At 37.4% G+C, this 16,830-nt stretch overlaps 1 protein-coding gene across 2 annotated transcripts in view; it reads left to right on the plus strand.

The window, feature by feature from the left end:
- RNF182 (ring finger protein 182) overlaps positions 1 to 16,830 on the plus strand; it is a 56,149-nt gene that overhangs the window by 25,226 nt on the left and 14,093 nt on the right. For both annotated transcript variants that reach the window (XM_071804600.1, XM_065831865.2), the window contains one exon: positions 14,390 to 14,467. The gene's annotated coding sequence lies outside the window, so the exon portion shown is untranslated. The remainder of the gene's footprint in view (positions 1 to 14,389; positions 14,468 to 16,830) is intronic.

Raw genomic sequence — 16,830 nt, forward strand, 5'->3', positions numbered from 1 at the left:
TTATGAAATTATTGTAACATAGCCAAAACATTTGCACTGAAGTGTGGATTTTCATTGTCTTCATCAGTGCAAATGTAAGGCTTCATTAATGCATGTTGACATAGTCTTATTAAAATACGAATTATCATTGCCATTGGGACAGGGAGGAGGGAGGCATGTCACAATAACATGTATAAACTTTCTGAGGTTCTTTTTAATGCAGATTTTTACACAGATATGGCTATGAATAAGTTGGACAGCCTTCTGAACTTCGTTCCCTGTTAAAAATTAAGTCATCTTCCTGTTTTTCTGTTTCAGTAAAGTAAAATTATTCATACAAAGAAATGTCAGTAGTGCCAGTCTTGTAATTTGTTTTCGGCTTTAATAACATTAATATTATGCTTGACTCACTGTTTCTCATGTATATAGATAGCTCATGTAGTGTGTGTGTATTTGAAATTCTGTAGGTCTCTTGAGACAGTAACAGCTTTTCTGTAGTTCTAGTCCACACGCATTTATATATGCTACCCTCTCAAGAGAGATACAGTATTTTAAATTATGCAAATGTACACACATGCATATTTATACTTGCCAGATAGGCCAAGGGTGTAAATTGACATCATAGATACATGTGTGGAAATTGCCTACACACTGGGCTGTAAGTTACTGCACAAACAAGTTCATCCCTGTCACCTTTTGTTTGCCTGTTGCACAAGGAAGAGAAGCAATTTCACACAGTATGATCAGTAAAGAGCAGCTCTGGACACAGTTCTATGCAGATGGCCAAAAAAAAAAAAAGTGTCTAGCCGGTGACTGTAAAATAGTAACTTGTAACAAACAGTAATCCAATCCTGCTGCATATTTGTTGCTGCCTCCTTTTCACTGCTTCACTCCGAACTTCTTTCAATAGCAGCGTTGTGTCTTTACACTCAGTTTTGTCACACCTTGTTTTCATTTATGATCACGTCTGTGTGAGTACAGAAAAGGCAGCCTCATTGGAACACAGATAATTTTTTTAAAGGTGTTTCAAAGATCCTAGATGTTTTATTTTGGTGCTCACACACTTGCAATTTTAACCAAAGCACTGATATAGAGCAAAAAGAAGCATGAAATAATGCTATGACAAATACTAACTCCTGGGAAACAACAAAAAAAATATTCAGTCATCAGCACATGACTATTTGTATTGAAAAGTGAGGTTAATATCACCCCATTACATCTGGCCCAGAGCTTTCTTGATCACGTTTGAAGAGTTTGTCTTGGAACGTTTGGAGAATTGACAAGGGGCAGCTTCAAATGACATTTGCTTTGATGTTTGTATATGCATGAAATTAAAATTCAAGTGTGTATGTGTGTGTTATACTAATGCACGTAGCTAATGGATTACATTCATGATTTCTTGTTAAAACGTTAGCAATATCTTTGATGGACAAGATACAACACAGCCTTTACTGTGCAGAATTTAGGGTCTAAACAGACAGAAGTGCACCAGATAGGGTATATCAGAGAATTCCAGAGGAGGAGATGAATACTGTTTGGCAGCAGCTTTTAGTAGAAATCGATTGGAATGGGTTGCTGGGGTTTGTGTGGGTTTCTGTTGGTTTTGTGTGTGTGGTTTTGGTGGGTTTTTTGTTTTGTTTGGGTTTGGTGTTTGTTTGGTTGGTTTTTTACAGTAGGAAAGATGGAAGATATGGCCTTTTGGGGAAGAAATATGAATTAGCAGTGGGATTTCTAGACTGGCATGTGGATGAGAATGAATGTCTATCCTGGCAGTATGCCTGTTAAAATACCTGATTTTTCACCAACAGTACTTATTGCAATGTTTAGATCAATTTTTCTAGACAATACACTGAAGGAGTGGTGAGCGTTCAGATAATAGGCAAAGTCTGAAAGACTTGTAGAAAAAAAAATATCAAACTGAACTCATGTATTCCAAGATCATATTGTTCTGAGAGAAGAAACAAATCTTGGGAAAGCAATTTCATCAGCATTCATAGCAGTAAGCAGCAGCACAGTTCCTGCAAAACCTGCTCCAGAAATGACGTCATTTGTCCACTGTGACATAGTAGGCCACTCAGACTGGCACACAAATACTGAGCAGCTGCCCCACACAAATCCAGTTTCGTATCTCTAGCAAAAGAAAGACTCTAGTCAGAGATATGAATGGTTATTCACCCATCTGCAGAAAGAAATGCAGTGTGCCAGGCAGCAAACAGCGAGCATCACACATCCACTGATGAAGAAAGTTATAATGGGAAAACCACTGAGAATTGTTTTGATAGGAAATGGGCAAAGATTGGGGGTCTGTTTCATTAAACCTGCTGGTTCCAGTGAGGACAATGACAAAGCTCACTTCCCATCTGCAGCTCCGGATGTCCGTGAAACTTTCCACCCCACCCCCCCCCCGCCCCGGATTTTTCTTCCCTATAAGCAAAGAATGGCACTGCCACTGATGCACCAGAGATGGTCCTTGCTCTGCTTGAGGTCTGAGAGGAAAGGAACTGAAGTGATGTGACATTGCTCTACCTCTCTACAGTGCCATCTGCCCTGGAAAGACTCAGGTTAAAAGTTGTGGCCATTGCATTCCAGCAGCTGGATTTTAGGCTCTGGGATATGACAGGCAAGATATGCACAGGTCATCCGAGTTCTGGCGTTTCCCTTAGTTACATTTTGAACCAAAAAGGGCCGTTGTTAAGAAACAGAAGAGTACAGAGACATATTTGATCCTCTGCCTAGACTGAGTGAATTAGCTAAATGGTGAATATCTTGTATTGTGCAACCATTATTGTTCATCATTGTGACAGGCCGGAAAGAGCAAACATAATAATTAATACAAGGCACTGTGATAATGGCATTGTGTCCCAGCTTTAAATTGTTAAACTGAGCTTCTCTTTTATTGAGCAACTCCCTGATAATTCTGTTAAATCTGCAGTTTTGAATCAGCATTTAAAATAGAGACATGTTGTATCCTCTGGCTGAAGTGGGCTTAGAGGCGGATAGTGTCTGTGTTTGTATGTATGTGTTACTCTTTCTCCGTCTATATTGCTTTGGAATACTGATTGTAGAGCAGAGCTATGCCTGATTATTCTTCCTGAAATGTCAGGTAAAATTATCTAGCTAAATATTATTTTACACATATGCTACTTCTAGAAAAAAAACATTAGCAGTGTAATGTTCGGATAAATATATTTAATTACTTTTCCTCACATTTTCAGAAATGTAGGGTTTTGTTCCAGTTGAGCAGCAGCCACTAGCAACCTGACGTGCTTCCTTTTATGAGGATGTAGTAGTGCTCATTTTCAATATGGAAGTTACAATTTCAGCTTTTATCCTGAATTATCCTATATCTCTGGATTTTCCCCAATATAGAGTAATGTATTTAGAAGCATGGAAGAGTAGTGTGTGAGGCAACACACTTCCTCCTCTGTAACTCTTCCTGGAAAATGCACTGTATGTTAGATCTGCTTTTGAAAATCACAGTCATCAAAAAAGTAATACATTACAAAGAAAATTCTCTGAAAATGTGACCATTCATGTAAAAATATATACATATCAAGTTTACCTTTCACTTGATAATGCAGTTCATGTGTGATTCAAATAAAAGTAATCAGTCTTGTCTGTGTTTCTTTTAACGATCATTTGCAGCACTGTGAATGTGTAATGAATAGAAGCCCATGGAAGAAGACAGGCATACAGAAATTGTGTTAGGTGCCTTTACTGAAACTGAGGGCATGCCCTTAATGGCCATCCTCATGTTAGAGGTAGAGAGGAGATTGCCACCTTCAGGGATGAATAGACCACAAGACATGACTCTGTATAGGTAAGGGGTGAAATGTCATCTGCTAAACACACTCAGGGATAATTTAATAAATCTTATAGCAGTAACCAGCATTTCCTGACCTTACACCTCTGCCTATGCCTTAATTCTTTCTTTCTTTGATACCTGTAACATGTAACATATAACCTGTAACCTACTTTTTCCTAGATGACTTGATGCTTCCATTGCTTCCCTTCACTTTATCTAAAACCCTTGTAGCTTTTTTGTCTGTTTTCCTGAACCATATAATTCCGCATCTTTGAAACTCCCCATAAATTCGCCTTCTTTGTCATGTCAAAATTGTTTTTATTGCATTCAAACCTTTTTCCCCTGTACAAGTTTTCTGCTGTGTTCCCTAACATGCCAGTTTAGAAAACATTTTTCTTGAATTTTCTTTGCCTGCAATTATGTCCTTCTGTCCACTCTATACATAAAACTCTTTCAGATTCATCACACCACTGCCACACCATCTGTTTTCTCTGATTCAAAGCTCTCTTCTGTCAGGATCTCAAGACTCTGAGATAGCAGCCTTGTAAATTGTATTGTGTGCTCAGTTACATTCATGCAACATCAGTAACTCAATGGAATTGAGCTCAGTGGCTTTGCACAGGTATAAGCAAGAGTAAGGTTTACAGCAGAGTGTTTAGAAAAGAGAATCGGCATTTACTTTTAAGGTCTTTTTTAGTTCCATTTAGATCTAGTGTTTAGTGATGGTGTCACTGCAAGATGTCTTACAGTCTTTAAGGATAATTAGAATGCATATTCCTTAGTTTCCTTTTCTGAGTAGCCAAGTTAAAAATCTTACCAAGTGAAATGGTTGAGGATTGCTATTGGTGGTGAGTGGGATCGAAAGTTCTTCCAGAACCACTGGTGTAATAAGCCAGTGGTTCCACCTGGTATATTCACAGCCTATGAGACATATCTGAGGTGGTAATGTCTCATTTGGACGTGATACCAAGTCTGTGTGAGCGTATCAAATACTACATTCATGCAATGTTTGATCCCAAAGTCCTTCAGACTTGATATCCTGCCAGTGGGGCTGCCACGATTTGTGTATTCATAAACACTGTCCTTGAGATCTTGTCTGCTCCTTTCTGCACAACCCAGGGTATTAAAAGAAGTTTATCTTTTTGGGTAGGAAGCAGTATCCTGCAGTTTTTATTAATTACTAGATGCTATTATAGAGCTTTACTGATGGTGTGCCCTGCTTGGATTTAGATATTATGAAGCACAGTTGTTTCCAAGATTTAATAATGTGGTAATTAAAGTATTTTTTTTTCAGTAACAGAGCTTTACCAAATTAACAGTTATTTGTGTTAGTCTTCCAGTCAATTCAATCTGACTTTTGCTTTAGCAGGGATTACAGACTTAGGAACTGAATAAATGAGGCAGTGACAAATTTTAGAAGTATCAAAAAAAAAGCTTTTATTCTATGAAGCAAACTAAGAAACGTTTGTGCTAGTGCATCATTCTATCAGCTCTCTCCCTGTTACCCTAATAAACAGGAATTTTGCCTGATAAGCACCTTAGTTTGTCCTAAGAAAATATTTGGATCCAAGATTTAATTTCTGCTGTCATTTTCCAACTTAATCTCAGAATATTGGGTGAATGAATCCTTCAAGTTAAGATTTCCTTGACACATCTTTAGAACTACAGGTTGCCATAAGGAAAGCAACAGGAAGATGACTTTTTGTTCCCAACAAAGGAGTTTTTTAAGACAGAAGTGGTGTGATTTGTTCACTTTATATTTGCAAATGTTGCATCTCATTTTGCTGAATCACTGTTGATTTACACAAGAGGATCTAGTTTACAGTGTCTTTGTCTAATGAATTACCAATATGCCCTATTGCCATGTTGCTAATCAAAAGGCTTTTAACTACTCTGGCCTTGTACTCAAAGTCATAAGAATACTTTTATTGCTGTACTGTACTATAAATTGCATCACTGAAAATCCCATACTGAACTTTTTATTTTATACAGTTAAGTGGGATTGTTGAAAGCTAGAGGTTTGGGTACAGACAGTGTGATATTCTAACACCATTGCAGGAGAAAGGCAAAACTGCCACTAGGACTCACTGAAGTAAGTCAGAAATTGTGGTCTGAATCATTAGGTCAAAAGAATTTCACCAAGTGGTAGGCATGTTCTGGCACTTCTTTCCCAGATCTCTTGTTCAATCCAGTGGGACTATGTAGGTAGCTTTCATTTATCTGAATACTTGCACTACATTAGAAAGCAGATTTGTCCTCAGGAATCAATCTTAGATGTGTATTTAGAATGTTTTGTTTGTTTAAAACCATAATTGTTAGCATTTTCAACAAATCTGTGATCTGGAAACTTCTGTTTGAGTTCCACACTTACAGTGTGGTCATTGGACTTGATCTTGTATGTAAAGTTGTGGTTGTTGCTGTGTGATGTGTAATCTGCTTTTTGCAGCCCTCATTTGGTCTGGTGAATCCACTTAAAATTCACTGAGCAGCTGCTTTTCCCTCAGTCCACTTTTGTCTTACGATCCGTCCATACAGCAGTGTTCTGTGAAGGCGCTCCAGAAACAGGAGTCTCTCAGGGTGGGGGGGAAATCATGGAAGTAAAAGTTTCTCAACTCTTCTACTGCAATTGTTGCTTCAAACACACAAGATATTAATGGGCATGACAGAACTTTAGAAGGCATCTGTATGGAGGAACACAGCCAGACATGATGTGAATAGCAATATCTGCATAAAGTTTTGCGTAAGCTGAGGTGAGGGTCTCCATTTTCTGTGGTTACTGATCCTCTGAGACACCCAGTTCAAACTGAGACATATCTCAGTTCAGAAACTCTGAGAATGAAAGGTAAAACTTTTACTGTCTTCTAGGATATCTCCTATCACATTTCAAAATGCAGCCTTCTGTAGCTTAACACCGTACAGTGACTTGTTACAGATAGGCAAGATGTATTGGCACAAGTTGTAGACAAACCTCAGTGGATTAGTGGTGGAGTGGGAAATGGTGCATAAGCTTTGCTGAATCTCCTAAGAACCAGGTTAACGGTGCTCATGCAGAACTACATGCTATTACAGCTAAGTTGCTTCCAGTACCAGATCTGGCTCAGTTATGTCAATGCCGTGCTGCAGCTTGAAGAGAATTTTGCACTCGGTGGTGCAAAATACATCCACCACAATTAATGGGAAATACCCTTCACAGTGCGCTTTCTGAGACAGCCCTCCAGAAGCAGAGAAAGACAAATGTTAGCTCAGAAGTCCTCAAGGAATATTGTAACCATTTGACTCTGGAGAAGACACTAGAATTAGATTTTGTTCCATTTCAGTGAGAACTCCTCCTGTCAAGAAGCCAAGCCCCAGGAAGAAAGGTATATTTTAACTTGCTGCAAATTATGTGGTCTTTGTTTGCAGAGATGTGGAAAAGTCATAGATTCATGGTGGGTGCTATGCTGCCTTTTGCACTGATTATTAGTGCAATACTTGTAACTTTATAAACCATGATTGAGTAGGCTAACAAGCAGCAGTATACCATACTGGTGCTTCAAGCATGGAGCTTTCCATGGAAGAGTAATAGCATAGATAAAAACTAATGTTATTAGCTTCTAAATAGATGGTACATTTCTATAGTTGTTGTTTTGTTTTGTTTTCCTAAATCTTCACTTCTTTGCACGCTGTATACATTCAGCACGTTGGAAATGAAAACAGTGAAATATGTGTTATCTCTTAATGTCGAGTAGAAAGGCCACTCTTGCTAGTATTCCTTTTAGGAAAAGAGACTTACGTAGTAGAGTATTCAAAAGCCTCCTATTCACTCGCTTAAGTAAAAGCAGAGCAGAAGAGCCTCATTATTAAAATTATTTTAAAGAAACTGACATTTGAAACATCTGATATTTTAAGATGCTCTTGGTTATGTTCGTTCTATTAAAAAAATATTTCATTAGCAGAAGGCAAGAAATGTTTTTCATTTCCTGCTTTACTCCGTAAGCCTCAGCCAGGCTGCTCATTTGTGATACTGTATAGAAAACCTGATATCCTTGGGAATACTCACTGAAAAGCTGCTGTGTTGATGTTGGGATTTAAATTACATTAAGCAAAATCCAGAACTCATTAGTGTTCTATTTTCTAGTTTTCTAGCCTCGTCCTATATGTCGCAAAACACTTAAACTAAAATTTCCATTCATTATTACCAGTTAAGGAAATACTAATATTTGGTCTCAGTTATTAATTTACACTAAAGCAGGTAATTAGACAAGTGTAATGACTGTCTATGGACTATATTTTTTTTTTTAAAAGCTTTTAGAATTTGATTTTATGGTGGTTGTGCTTGGGGGGTTTTTGATCTTCTTTGATTTCTGGTTTTTGTTGTTGTTGTTTTGGTTTTTGTTTGTTTGTGTGTGGGATATTTTTTTTTCCCCTTTCTTTCTAACTAATTTAATATATAAGCTGTGTTTCTGTATATACCTTCATTACTTCCAAAATTTCTGAAGCAATGCCTTCCTTTCCTGGATTTTTTATTTTAAATGTGCTCAACTAGCACACTTCAAACGTTTTGATTTAGTTTAACTTTTCAACGGTTATAGTTACAAGTGACTTCAAAATGCTGTAGCTCTGCTCAAAGCAAAGATAATTTCATGCCCTTAATTGAGTTTGTGAGACTTGACCAGTGTAAATCTTTTGGATGATGGAAAATTTGGAAACTCCAGGTTATCCTTGCCCCAATATAGAATTAGGCAACTCTTGCTGAAAATTGTTTTCCAACTGCTTTGCAGATTCAGATTGATCAGATTTAGACTTGATTGGCTTAGATGCCTTTGTGGCGTTATATTTCTGTCAGAAACACATGTTAAAAATACATATACTGTATTTTTAACTGTATTTTGATACATGCTATAGATAAATAGCCTGCTTGTTTCTGCTTCTCTTACCCAGTCTCAAGGGTGCTCCCAGGCCTGAATATGCTTCCAGAAGTAGCACAAGACTCAGGGTAACCCATGGTGACCATTGTGCCTTCAGATATTCCCCGAGTATATAATATTTCAGCTCATTCTCCTCAGATTCCTGTCTACTTTAGAGATGATGTAGGATGGGATGATGTATAAACAGAGCCCATTTTTCTTTTGCTAGCTGAGGAAAATTTGACCTGAAGACTGAGTCCTGACGAGGATCAGGCCCTCTAAACTAACTCTCAAGGAGACATTGAAATTAACAATGGAGAGAATTTATCTTGGCGTACCGATTTGACTGAAAATTAGTTAATTTTCTTCATGCATTTAGACACTTTCTTTTTTATAGCTAGCACATTCATTATTTGGACTTAGTTTGAGAACAAGAGATAACATCCCAGGACAGAGTTAATGTTTTTAATTGCTCTGGTCTGAGAGCCAAGGACCTTCTGAGTCCTCTGCCCACAGATGTGAGGTATTGAGGAAGGGGGGCATGGATGGGGCAGAGCTTGACTGACATCCAGGCTGATTAATAAGAGTATTCCATCCCATTAGCGTCATGCTTTGTATTTAAGGAGAGTTGGGATCTTCTGGTCTCTCCCGCTCTGGTGCGTTCTTGCTCTTGCTCTCTCTTGGGCGTTTTGTCTCTCATGCGTTCTTCCTTTGCTCTTTTTGTACAAGCTAGAGGAGTTTGGTTCAGGACATTTAGTTTGTCCTTTTGCCATTTTGCAGAGGTCTTTGAGCCTTTCTGCCTTTTTTTCCTTTTTTTCTTCCTTCGGGACTGGCTGTTCAGGACCATGTGCTGCTTCCTGGGACTGGCTGCTTGGTGCAGACAGAGTTTGTGAGGAATTACCTTGAGTATCATTTATTTTTATTTGGTATATATATTTAGTACTAGTATGTTAGTATTTTGTTATTTTATTAAACTGTGTTTATCTCAGTCCAAGTTTCTCCCTTTTGATTCTCTCTCCTGTTGAGGGGAGCAGGGGCAGGTGAGCACCTGTCGGGGTTATATTGCTAGCTCAGGTTAAACCATGATACTTAAGAAAGCAATCACACCAGAGTGGCTCCTTACAGAGTGTAGTCTCTGTAATATTGTTATGTATAGTCTCAGCCCATGAGGATTCTGTCCTTCGCTTGAAATGCTCCATCTAGTAGCACTAAAACTCTTTCGCTGACAGTTCACAATGGGTAAAAAAAAATACAACATTTTACTGCTAAATAACATGTTAAAAGCAGAGCAATTAATATCAGTCTCCCTGAAGTTTAAGTCCTTTATAAGCATTAATTAGAGTTAAACAAATCCCACTAGTAGAGCACTCCAGCAATTCTGAGAGCAGCGGTGTAGCGCTTTATGGATCTATGACAGTCCCAGATTATTCACAGTGGTTACAAGGATACCTCCAGACTGATACTTAAAGCTGCTCTTGTTTAAGAGGATCCCTATATTCCTTAATGGCAGAGAATAAAAGCTGTGCATATAATTTGATACAAATTAATTCAACTCCTTTCTTATGTTTTTTAAATATGTGCAATTTTATTTTGTGTGCCTGTGTCTCTAATGATGGGTGGACATGCAGTAACTGTTCTCTGTAGTATGTAGTTTATTTTCCATGCAGCAGCCACACAACTGTGAAGTCCTGCTAGGCAGAAGTAGAGTTGCTGTGATGCTTCTTCATTTTCAGTAGAAGCACTCAAATTAAAAAAAAATAAAAATAAAAGTCGCATTCTAACAGATAATTTTCTTCTGTATTTTCTTAAGACCATAGCAGTCATAGATTGTAATTTGCTAATAGTTAGTATAAAAACCTAACAAGTTTTTCTTTCTCATCATTTGAGGGAACTTTCAATGCCAGAGAAAAATACTTGTGAAAGTTAGCTGAAAATAAGCCTATTTGGTGCAGGATAGTAATAACAAATGCTTAAAAAACTATGCAGTTAAAAAGAAATTTGGTACACTTCTAAAACTGTTTCCATTGTGTATAAATCAGGCCAAACTGACTTTTTCATGCAAATATTTTGTAAAAGGGTCACCCATGTTACAGTCCAAGTAAATGTCTCTTCACTGACACCTTTCTGTTAGGATCATTCAGTTCCCATGAATGCCATTGAAGACGTACAATGTATCTTTACCACCTGTCAACAAGCTCTATTAATATTACATTTTTCATAACATCTGAGGGATATTAAAATAAATTTTTTCTTAGTTGCATCTTCATAATTCTAGTCATATATAATTATGTCAACTGATTGGGGAATATATGACAACTACTGCCATATTGCGAAAATAAAAATAAATTTGATCCTAGCAGTGGCTATTTTTAGATGTGTGCTTTTAGGTGAACTAAATTAAATACCGAAATTACAGTTTAGCGTATCCAGGTTGAAGTTTGTTTTCTCAGACTCCTCTCTTTCCTTTTCCAGCTGTTAGGAGTACTTGCAGCATCAGACAGACTAGATTTTGGTTGCCAGTTTTTCAAAAAGCTGGTGGAAGACCAGGTCTGGAAAAGTCATTTTTAAGTGGAAATCTGTATTAGATTTGGATTAGTTTTACATATAGTTTTTGAACATTCTGTGACTGAAGTAACTACCACTGTTCTTTACTGATTTCCTTTCTGCATGGGATAACATGCAAATTCTGAGCAGCAGTTAAGGCAGAAAACCTTGTAACCAAATATATGCAAATGATATGTAAACTTCAGTATCAGTACTGCCCTGTATAATCCTCCACCCTTTTTATCTTGTTTGTACTTACCTAGTGAGATAAAATAGACAATATAGTAAAATCTATATAGACAGTCATAGCCTCGAAAATATCTGAAACAGAATGAACCCAGTTAAACACACTTAAGTATTAGAGGAATTAGTTTTAATGACAACAGAAAAAGAAAGAAGTACAGTTTCATTTGTAGTCTATTCTGGGATTATTTTCAGCTCTATTAGGACAAAACTAATGCAGCACTTTCTATTTAAATTTTAATTTGAAGGTTAATTGGAACTTATTAAAATACTTTGAAATTATTCCCCTGTGTGAAGAGGAATTTCTTACTGAATGATGTCATCAAGTTTAATTTTCTGTAATTTTGTCTGGCCTTGTCCCTCCCAAATTGGAGAACACAGAAAAATATGCCCAAAGAAAAAGAATTCTATCATAGTTTGAGCATCTTACATTTTGTATATGTCACTTAAAAATTACTGTTGTACTGAAAGATATTATTTAAAAAGAAAAAGTTATTTGCTATATTTCTCGACTTATTACTTGCATTCAAACATACAGTAGCAAGCAAAACAGTGAGGTAAACTTCTATGATGTTATCTTCATGTATTCTAAAACCTAATACAAAATCACATTGGCTTTTAAAAATACCTAGTTTAAAGATAAATGCTAGACATGTCTGTAGGTCATATAGTTAAACATTTATGCCTATATTAAGAAATACTGTGAAAATTCTTATTTATTTATCACTTTGTATCTTTTCAAGTCGTATTCTAAAATCAATGTTCTACAGTCTGTTTAGTTACCAGAAAAGCTTCTAAAGGTCACAAGCAATAAAGCTGAGAAACAGAACTTTACCTTATTTGAGAAAGCTGCCAAAACCCACCCCTGCTACCAAAGAGGATAATGTCTAACCTTTTCCTAAAATAATGGTAAGGTTATGAGTTCTGTTGTGAAATATGTTCTTGTTGGAGTAGATAATTTCTTGGGTTTAGAGTTATAAATGAAAACCCATTGGTGGTGAGAAAACAGTAGAAGAGAAAACTCTAAAACAGCTCAAGTAAGCAGGTTGTGAAGCAACTGAAAATCATTTTAACAGGAATAAATTGTGTTTAAGTAGTGTATTTCTAAAATTAAATGCTACCATTTTAGAAGCAAATTTCAAGCCATCTCGTTTTATTTATTGATTTAGAGTACTTAAAAGCCTCTTTAAATCCAGACAGCTATTAAGAGATCAAGTCCTTTGTCCTTTATTAGTTTTACTCTTAAAACAGCTACAAAGCAACCCACAGCTGTATGTCACATTAAGTAGTCATTCAGCATATTCCTATATAAATAGCTCATGAATTATATATGAGGGAAAAATCCTTCTTAAGAAATATTGGAAGAGATTTTGCTTGTGTCTACAAGCCTAAATAATAAAACTTTTTTTTCTACATTGTAATCAATTTTAAGATTCATATCGATGCTGTAGTAGCCTCTAGCTAGAAAGAAAGTTATTGAGGATAGTGAGGTTTCTATAAGGCATTCACTGTTTATTCAAACCATTTTCCACTGCTACTAGACATATAATGTAAGTTATTGGGATAACAAAAGAGTATTGCAAGTGATACTGTTAAGAGGAAATGAAGTCTGGTGATATTGAATACACACATGCAAAGCATGTAGAAAGCACCCTAAAAGCCAGTGTCACAATACTGAATAAAGATAACCTTGTGTTAAATTAATTTATTCCTGCTTATTTACTGGGTGAGTGGGATGGCACATTAATATTACAAGACTTTTCATACTCAATGGTCAGACACCCATGAACTCTGCTTCAAATATTAAAATCTATGATTTTATGTATTTTTGTTGTACTGTTGTAGAGGATTGAGAGAGATCAGGCAACGGCTCTAAATATTGTAACAAAAAGTTTTGATAAAAATACTTGTATTTCATATTAGTCTCTTGTGAAGCAGAGTGTCTTGTGAAGCAGTCAATAATACACTAACTTTTGCTGTATAAGTTGCAGGGTTTCTCTTTCATGCATTTTTATTTGAGAAACAACCCCACTATCTACCCCATTGGAAACTATGTTTTTGGGAAAAGAGTTGAGGCACTTTTCACAGCGGTTTATACAACTGACCATAAGCCGAGCACGGATCAGTACACCACATTCTGTAACTCTTGTGCAAAATCTTGCATTGATTAGGGTTGACAGGGAAATGCCCATTGTTAAAACTCATCCAATGTGTGCAGAAATGTGGCATGAAATAGATCGAACATGTGATAGCTGCTGGCACTTTGAACGTAGTCTATTCAAATGTCAGATTAGTAAAGCAGTTTGGGTATTTTTTTTTTCCTTGTTTTTACATTGTACTTAGCACAAGCTGGAAAAATCTAGAGCGATGGTCATTTCATGCTGAGTCAGAATGCAGCAAAGCTGCTGGAATGGGAGGCAGTGGTCCACAGGAGATGGTTGCTTTCTGGTCTGTGCTGGAGAAGACACTGCAGTTTGTTTGGAAAAGTAGAAATGATCAAAGAGCTTCTATGGTATTTGTGAAGGAAAGTATTTTGATATGTTTTAAAAACTCTTCTTTCAAAGCACAGTTTCTCTCTTTAGCTGCTTGGCTGTTGGTTTGGTTTTGGTTTGTTTGGTTGGGTTTTTTTGAGTGAATTGCTAACATTTGAGAATATGTGGTTGCTAGGAGAGGTAGCACTTTGGAGTGTTTAGCGCATAATATTGAAAGAGGCTTAACAGATATGTAAAGATAACTTTGGATTATTTTACAGAAATAATTTTAGTAAATGGGATTTACCTGATATATTTTTCTAAACAGAAATCCTAATATATGGGTACTTCCATCCAAACCAGAGAAGTTGGACTGTTTCCTATCTTTCAGAGAAAATAGACTGAAAAGTCTCCCAGCTGTATTCCTGCCTCACTAATTTTATTTTCTTTTTTTCCACCAGTTTTTGCCTGTGTGGAGAATAGGCATTTCTTGTGTTTCCTGCAAGTGAACATTTGCGAGGAGTTCTTTTTCTTGGAAAGTAAGTTTCTTTGGGGTTATTTATTTCTAATATTTTATCCCTTCTCTTAGTCCCTAAATACACTTGGCTTGCATTTAGAAAAAAACCTTTGAAATTATTGTATATTGGGTAGCTCCATGGGTGATCTCTTACACAAGCTAATTGCTGACCTCATGTGTTTGTTTTAGGTTATGTGAAATAAATTCTCTTCACAGGTAAAAAGTGTGAGAGATTAATAATAAAAGGTTGGTTTGATAAACTGGGCAAGAATTATCTTTTATTAGAGAGAAGCACAAATTTCCCACTCAGTTTGCCCTGTCAGCATGACTGAGCTCCAATATTGAGAGTTTCATCTACAACTAATTGCCTCTGGCCTCTCATAACAACACTCTGGGTAGTGTTTGACAGATGAGCGTAGAGAGGGGCCATCCCACGTTGCACAACCCGCTGACCTTTCTCTCTACTGCGATCGGTAGAAAACTGATCAATGGACAGTGGCCTGTTCGGACTGCTGTAGTTGACTGTGCTCTGTCTGGCCATGCCTGTGGTCACACACAAGAGCTTGCTGTTGTTTGTTCAGTCTGGTTCTGTGGGTGGCATCCTCTTGCTCTCAAGAGAGGATATTCCCCCCGTTTCTGGGAGTACCCTTCACCAGTCAGCTGGAGCACTGTGGGGACTGCTGGCGATCTTCTGCCCTCCAGAATATGCCTCTCTGTCTTCAGCTTCTCCCTTTTTCTAGTAAAAGGGTCAGGTGGAAGAGACTGGAAGTTACAGGACAGGTGGCACTGGGAAGGGAAAGAGAGGGAGTTAGAGCTCCAGCAGCAGCAGGAACGTGAACAACAATGATGGGTTCACTCCTGCAGTGTTTAGACAGAACTCTTAGACTTTGACAGGCACTTGTCTTTTTTGTAACAGATGTGCTTGCTCTTGGCTAAACTGCAATGGATGTTGTTATCATGCTACCTGTCTAGTAGTTTATATTTTGTTTGGAAAGCTGCTATGCATTACATAATAGTCACAGAAATTAAAAGTTATGCGATTGGATTGCGTTGATCCCATCAGATAAGTTCTATGGAAGACAGAATAGCAGAAGGTGTCCAGGCTTTCTTGTAAAAAGGAATTTATATATTGTCAAGGGTTAAGATTGCGGGGTGACAATCAAACCCTGGCAGATGTATTGTTAACCTCCTCTCCCCACCACTTCCCCCTTTTGCCCCTCCCTCTTCCCACTTCCAACTCAGGACAGGCGATCGGGAGGGAAAGAAGGACAGAGAGAAGAGAGCTGGAAAAATTAAAGATGTTTTACTAATGCTACTAATAAGAATAGAGAAAATAATACAAAATATACAAAACCAATCTTGAAAGTCTCAGCAACTGCAGAGCCAGCACCCAAAGTCCTGGATTAGACTCTGTCGCCAACCGGAGCTGGATTCAGTCTCTCACTAGGCCTCAGTTCGCAGGGACAACCAGCAAGGTCCTCTCCTAATGTTGGCCATAAGCAGAAGGGGAAAAGGACAAAGGGATGAGATCCTCGTGATCTCCCACTTTTATATGAAGTATTCACATGAATGGAATGTTATACACAGTTGGTCAGTCTCTCGGTCACCAGTTTCTCGTTGCCCCTCTCGTGAGATGTCCATCCGTACTTATCAATAAGTTTGCATTCCATTGCTAGGTTTACCAAAACATGTGTCTGGTTCTCCAGGAAAATGCAGATAATATGAAGGCTTTAGCTGACAGGCAAAATTCACTAAAAGAGAAACTTGTTTTTTAACAAAACCAGGACATATATTAAGTGAAATAAGAAGTATCCAGGAGAGATGTTTAGCTACATAAGCAACTGTAAGGCTGTTTTCTTATTCAGTTATGGACAAAGCTTATCAAACAGACCATATAAAGTCAGTTCAGGATACTGAAGCACAGATTCATAGACTAATGCAGGTTGGAAGGAACCTTCAACAAAAGTCCAGTCCCTTTTGCTCAAAGCAGGACCAAATTCCAAGGTAGAGTGGCCTGACTAGGGTTGTATCCAGTCAAGTTTTCAGGATCTGCGAAGCTGGAGATTTCAATTCTACCTCTCGGCACTTGTTGCAGTGTTTGAACGCCTTGTGATTTTATTTTTTTTTTCCCTAATACCTAATTGAAATTTCCCTAGTTGCAAGTTGTTTCTGTTGGTATCAAACAAATGAGAGACATCTACCTAAAAAGAGGTGGATAGTGGAAAACTGGATGTAAAGGAGCAGATTGAAGTCATGAAAAATAGTAGAATTAATAAAAATATACTTAGTGTTCTAAAAATAGACATGAGACCTCACTTTGATCTCAAGTCAAGAACAATTTTGTACTTGAATTGAAAGAGGTTAGGCCCATCATAGGATTTGCAC

The sequence above is a fragment of the Patagioenas fasciata genome, chromosome 2, assembly GCF_037038585.1.
Source record: "Patagioenas fasciata isolate bPatFas1 chromosome 2, bPatFas1.hap1, whole genome shotgun sequence".
Taxonomy (NCBI): Eukaryota; Metazoa; Chordata; class Aves; order Columbiformes; family Columbidae; genus Patagioenas; species Patagioenas fasciata.